Source organism: Canis lupus, chromosome X (assembly GCF_003254725.2).
Source record: "Canis lupus dingo isolate Sandy chromosome X, ASM325472v2, whole genome shotgun sequence".
In the NCBI taxonomy this organism is placed as follows: domain Eukaryota; kingdom Metazoa; phylum Chordata; class Mammalia; order Carnivora; family Canidae; genus Canis; species Canis lupus.
The window spans coordinates 84,667,080-84,674,174 of record NC_064281.1 but is presented as its reverse complement, the minus strand read 5'-3'; positions in this window follow the sequence as shown (position 1 = coordinate 84,674,174).

Genomic DNA, 7,095 nt, shown 5'->3' with positions numbered 1-7,095 from the left:
TGTGACCCAATATGTGGTCTATTCTGGAGAAAGTTCCATGTGCGCTTGAGAAGAATGTGTATTCAGTTGAGTTTGGATGTAAAGTTCTGTAGATATCTGTGAAATCCATCTGGTCCAGTGTATCATTTAGAGCTCTCGTTTCTTTGGAGATGTTGTGCTTAGAAGACCTATCGAGTATAGAAAGAGCTAGATTGAAGTCACCAAGTATAAGTGTATTATTATCTAAGTATTTCTTCACTTTGGTTAATAATTGATTTATATATTTGGCAGCTCCCACATTCGGGGCATATATATTGAGGATTGTTAAGTCCTCTTGTTGAATAGATCCTTTAAGTATGAGATAGTGTCCCTCTTCATCTCTCACTACAGTCTTTGGGGTAAATTTTAGTTTATCTGATATAAGGATGGCTACCCCTGCTTTCTTTTGAGGACCATTCGAATGGTAAATGGTTCTCCAACCTTTTATTTTCAGGCTGTAGGTGTCCTTCTGTCTAAAATGAGTCTCTTGTAGACAGCAAATAGATGGGTCCTGCTTTTTTATCCAGTCTGAAACCCTGCGCCTTTTGATGGGGTCATTAAGCCCGTTCACATTCAGAGTTACTATTGAGAGATATGAGTTTAGTGTCATCATGTTATCTATTCAGTCCTTGTTTTTGTGGACTGTTCCACTGAACTTCTTCTTAAAGGGGAATTTTAAGAGTCCCCCTTAAAATTTCTTGCAGAGCTGGTTTGGAGGTCACATATTCTTTTAGTTGCTGCCTGTCTTGGAAGCTCTTTATCTCTCCTTCCATTTTGAATGAGAGCCTTGCTGGATAAAGTATTCTTGGTTGCATGTTCTTCTCATTTAGGACCCTGAATATATCCTGCCAGCCCTTTCTGGCCTGCCAGGTCTCTGTGGAGAGGTCTGCTGTTACCCTAATACTCCTCCCCATAAAAGTCAGGGATTTCTTGTCTCTTGCTGCTTTAAGGATCTTCTCTTTATCTTTGGAATTTGCAAGCTTCACTATTAAATGTCGAGGTGTTGAACGGTTTTTATTGATTTTAGGGGGGGATCTCTCTATTTCCTGGATCTGAATGCCTGTTTCCCTTCCCAGATTAGGAAAGTTTTCAGCTAGAATTTGTTCAAATACATATTCTGGCCCTCTGTCCCTTTCGGCGCCCTCGGGAACCCCAATTAAACGTAGGTTTTTCTTTCTCAGGCTGTCGTTTATTTCCCTTAATCTATCCTCATGGTCTTTTAATTGTTTGTCTCTTTTTTCCTCAGTTTCCCTCTTTGCTATCAACTTGTCTTCTAGGTCACTCACTCGTTCTTCCACCTCGTTAACCCTCGTCGTTAGGACTTCTAGTTTGGATTGCATCTCATTCAATTGATTTTTAATTTCTGCCTGATTAGCTCTAAATTCTGCAGTCATGAAGTCTCTTGAGTCCTTTATACTTTTTTCTAGAGCCACCAGTAGCTGTATAATAGTGCTTCTGAATTGGCTTTCTGACATTGAATTGTAATCCAGATTTTGTAACTCTGTGGGAGAGAGGACTGTTTCTGATTCTTTCTTTTGAGGTGAGGTTTTCCTTCTAGTCATTTTGCTCAGTGCAGAGTGGCCAAAAGCAAGTTGTATTGGGAAAAAGAGAAAAAGAGAGGAGAGAAAGAAGGAAAGAAAAGAGAAAGAGAAAAAAAAGGGAAGAAAAAAAAACGAAAAAAAAAACGAAAAAAAAAAAGAAAAAGAGAAAGAAAAAGAAAGGAGAAAAAAAGGGGGTGGAGGAAGGAAACAAATCAAAAAGCAAAAAAAAAAAAAAAAAAAAAAAAAAAAACCACGGGGCAGTATCTTCTGATTCTGTGTACTTTTAAGTCCCTTGGCTTCCTCTGGAAGTTGTCAGTCTAGCTGGTCTTCTGGGGGAGGGGCCTGTTGTGCTGATTTTCAGGTGTTAGCAGTTGGGGGAGCTGCTGTGCCCCTGCCTGGTGCAGGGCTCAGTGGGGGTTGTTTACCCCGTGAGGCCGCAGGAGGAACAGCCCCAGTGGCGGGGCCACCTCTGGAGCCCTGGATTCAGCCCCCGCAGTAACTCCGGAGCTCTCCGTCTGCAGGGCCTGGAGGCTCCGGGGCGGGGCCGCTGATCTGCTCAGCTGGGGCAGGAGCGTCCTCGCTGTCCTGGGCCCTCCCGGCCTCTGCCTGTCCCGGGGGAGGCGGGATCCTGGGCTGTGTCCCAGCGCCCTGTGCTCCGGGGCCTGCGCTGTTGGATTCGCGCTCCCGCCCCACAGCCCCCTCCGCGGAGCCGCCGCCCGAGCCCCTCCGAGCTGCTCCGGGTCCCGCCGGGTCCCCCGAGCGTGCTGCAGCCCTTAGGGAGCTCGGCGCACTCTCCTGGGCGCGCAGTTGCTCTGTTACTGTCTCAGGGAACCCGAGGGCATCCTCGCCCTCCTGGGTCCTGCTCTTACTCCCCACGAGCCCCTTTCCCCCGGGAAGGTCGGTGCAGCTCCTGCTCCTCCGGGACGGGGCTCTCCTGTCCTGGGGACACTCGCCCCGGCCTCAGCCCGGCTCCTCGCGGGGCCCCTCCCCCTTGGAGGCCTTTGTTTCTTTACTTCTTTTTCCCCGTCTTCCTACCTTGATAGAAGCGCGAACTCTTCTCACTGTTGCATTCCAGCTGGTCTCTCTTTAATTCTCAGGCCAAATTCATAGATTTTCAGGATGATTGGAAGGTTTTCTAGGTAATTTGGTGGAGACAGGTGATTTGGAGACCCTGCTCTTCCGCCATCTTGCTCCTCCCCCTCCTAACTTTTTTTTTAAAATTTGTATTTATTTATGATAGGCACACAGTGAGAGAGAGAGAGAGAGAGAGGCAGAGACATAGGCAAAGGGAGAAGCAGGCTTCATGCACTGGGAGCCCGACGTGGGATTCGATCCCGGGTCTCCAGGATCGTGCCCTGGGCCAAAGGCCGGCGCTAAACCGCTGCGCCACCCAGGGATCCCTCATTCATGATTTTATTAATTTGAGTCTCCTCTCTCTTCTTTTTAATAAGGCTGGCTAATGGTTTACCTATCTTATTAATTCTTTCAAAGAACCAACTCCTGGTTTTGTTGATCTGTTCCACAGTTCTTCTGGTCTCGATTTCCTTGAGTTCTGCTCGAATCTTTATTAACTATCTTCTTCTGCTGCTTGTAGGATCTATTTGCTGTTTTTTCTCTAGCTCCTTTAGGTGTAAGGTTAGCTTTTGTATTTGAGTTCTTTCCAGTTTTTGGATGGATGCTTGTATTGCGATGTATTTCCCCCTTAGGACTGCTTTTGCTGCATCCCAAAGATTTTGAACGGTTGTATCTTCATTCTCATTAGTTTCCATGAATCTTTTTAATTCTTCCTTAATTTCCTGGTGACCCTTTCATCTTTTAGCAGGATGGTCCTTAACCTCCACGTGTTTGAAGTCCTTCCAAACTTCTTGTTGTGATTTAGTTCTAATTTCAAGGCATTATGGTCTGAGAATATGCAGGGGACGATCCCAATCTTTTGGTATCGGTTCAGACCCGATTTGTGACTCAGTATGTGGTCTATTCTGGAGAAAGTTCCATGTGCACTTGAGAAGAATGTGTATTCAGTTGAGTTTGGATGTAAAGTTCTGTAGATATCTGTGAAATCCATCTGGTCCAGTGTATCATTTAAAGCTCTTGTTTCTTTGGAGATGTTGTGTTTAGAAGACCTATCGAGTATAGAAAGCGCTAGATTGAAGTCACCAAGTATAAGTGTATTATTATCTAAGTATGCCTTAACTTTGGTTATTAATTGTTAGATATAATAAAATTGCCTGATTTTAATTCTGCAATTCAATTATGGGTCAACCATGTATTAGATGGATGCTATAACGTCTCCTGCTAAATAAACTGAAATAGCTGGGTTTTCCCTAAGAGTATTGTCTTAAGGTTTTAAGAGTATTACACAAAGTCTTTGGCAATATAAGAAGGGACTTGGTAATTAAAAAAAAAAAACTTGATTTCAGCCAAAGATGGATGAGGCTTGAAATACAAATGGGAGGCATGGGCTTGCTCTGCACAGCACAGGACTTTACCAATACAGAAAGCAACTGGTTGCTATACCCACATGCAAGCCAATGATGTTAGTGAGCAAAGATTTCTTGCTTTTGGATATAGATGGGAGAAAAATTGGGATGTTGTCACATTGTCTGCACACTTCACCAACTAGAACCAGCTGCCTGTCCTACACAGGACCAGGTCTCCAACAATGGCTACATGGTTATGGAAGAAACATTTCTCTGCATTTGGACTGCCAACCAAAATTCACTCAGAGTAGTGGCTACTATTGAAGGTGCTTTGGTTGGCCAGAATTTTTTTTAAAGTCTATTAATAATAGTTGCCATTTATTGAGTACCTACTCTATGGCCAAATAAGCATTTTGATAAGTTAACTTTCTATTCTTCACCACTTTGTGATGTATATTTTGTCCTCTTTTTAAAAAAGATTTGTTTATTTATTTGAGAGAGAGTGGGGAGGGGAGGAGTGGAGAGAAAATCGCAAGCAAACTTTCCCCACTGAAGGCAGAGCCAAAGTGGGGCTTAATCCCATGACCCTGAGATCATGACTTGAGCCAAAATCAAGTGGCTTAACTGACTTAGCCACCCAGATGCCCCTATTTTTGTCCTCTTATAATTGAACTTAATGCTTAGAGAGAAGTGAAATGTAGTTCTAGCTCTGAAACCACTGAAGCCTCAACTGTTTATCCCATATGAGCCTAAGGGGGATCCATCATTTAAGGAATTTAAGTGAATTGACAGCACATGATTGAGTCTTGCTGAGGCAAGAGAACAAGAGGTAGTGGGAGCCAGGATGGAGCACTTTGGGTACAGGATTATGATTCTACTAGGTATGATGATTTTACTCTTGTTATTTTATTTTTGGTGGGAAATTCTGCTGCTCAGAGACTTCTTCTATGGGGGAGGAAGTAGGTGGTATGAAGATTTAGGAAGCTGATAAAATATGGAGCTAGATTGAAATGGAAGCTATTGGAAACACACAGCTTGGTCCCCCACAGCATTTTGCAGCCAACTTGAATGGAACTAGCACCAATGCAATGTTAGAATGTGATGACAGGAGGTACATGAAGGGTGCTGAGTGATGTTGCAGAATGTGGGCCATGTTGGTGAGCCCAAAACGATTGCCCTTTCAGGGCAGGAAGAAGAAAAATGGGGTAAACCTATCACAGTGTGCCACAGTGTATACCCCAGCCAATAAGTAATTAAGGGAAAGCCACTGGACCACTGTCCATATGTTGGCAGGCAAAGTAAAGACTCTTCTGGGCAGGGCTCATTCCTTTACCCACTAGACACTTAGAGGCTCAAGAGCCAAACTTGTTCTTGGCCTGGCTCCTGTAGCTGCAGGTGCCAGCTCAGTTGCAAACAAGTACCATGACAATGATGAGGAACAACATGATTGGAAACTATTCATTATATGGCGATGGAGGAGGAGGCAGAAGGCTCCTTCAATTGTGATGTCAAAATGGCAAAGGAAATGTTGGTGGTAAACCCGAGGACCTGAGGAAGACTGAAATGGGTACATGGCATCTTACAAATCATTAAACCTGTGACCATGTGCTGAGCCTCACCTTTACCATAAGAGGAATAATGATTTCTGGAAAGTTAGAGAGAATGCATTGGCCCAGCACAACCAACATTGTGCCCTGCATAGTATAGCTATTAGTGCAGGTGACATCAAGGATTGGGCTTCTTTAATAACCTATAAAATGCTATTGTTGAGATACCATTTAAAGGACGGCCTAAAGTAGGTGTTTATAACCCTCAAACTTATACAAATAATGAGTTAAGAAACATCACAGGAGTGTACCATGGAGCTAAATAAAAAAAGGTTTCATTGGTCCTGGAATGCCTTTGCTACTCTTATGAACAGGAATAAAAGGCAAATGTTCTAGATTATAGATATTTATCCTGATACCATAGGCTAGCTCTGATCTTGATACACATGCCTCTGTCTTTGGTAAACACATGAGTCTAAGTAGAATCTATGTAATTCTGCGATGGGAGAAGCATCTTCCACGAAATTGAAAAATTCATGAAGGTAGCTTCTTGCATGAACCTCTTAAGACTGTCTCCCAATGTGGGAGATAAAACATTGTATTGTTCAGGATTTGGTAATATGGGCCTGCATACTAATGAGCATTTATATCATTTTGATATTAGATGGGCTGGTGTTGGTAAGATTGATGGTAACATACGAAATTCAGATAGTATTTATCTGAAAGAGTTTGAAGACTCTAAATGACGAATGAACAAGATTGGACAAGATTGTCTTTTCCACAGTTGGGTCCTATGAAAGAAATGCCCTGAAAGCAGATTATGACACACACACTTCTGCTTCAGGTAAAAAATAAAAAAATTTACCAAGCACAACACACCCAATATCAGAAAAGAATCATTGCTGAGGGCAGTGATGGACTGATAACACTAGGGATAAAGATCTTCCTGAAGGGAAATAGTTTGGTAATCCCTGCTCTCTACTTGAATGCTAGGGGAGTAACTGTATCACTTAAGTGATTAAAAAGTTTTTTGAATTATGTCACACAACCACTTAAACATGAACAGGATTTAAACTACCATTTGCTAATGTCTGCTCAAAGAGTTTAGAAAGAAAATGTGGAAAAACAGTAGGGCTAATCATTTGTGCCTCTTGCAGGGTTTCAGGACACAAGAGCCTTATTCTGTAGTATGGCACTGCAGGAACATCACACACACACACACACACACACACACACACCGTATTTTAAAGCACGGCAATTCAGTTTTACCTGCTGTAAAATTAAACGTTGTTTCTTGTTATGAATTTTATTCTCATGTGACACCATAGGCTGATGAGCCAACTGATGCCCACGGGGAAGAACTCATAAGCAATGATATCTGAGTTCCCTGCTTCCCTGGTGAGGCCTCAGAAGTGCCTGAAGAAAGAGTGGGAAGTCCTACTACCCAAAGTGAAATGAAATGAGGGAGGAACTTCTTGATACAAGGTGAATGGTCGTTGGCGGTGGAAGTGGGCTGGGGTATGATATCCAGCTGGCATTCTATCTCCTTGCCATGACCTCTGAAATGTC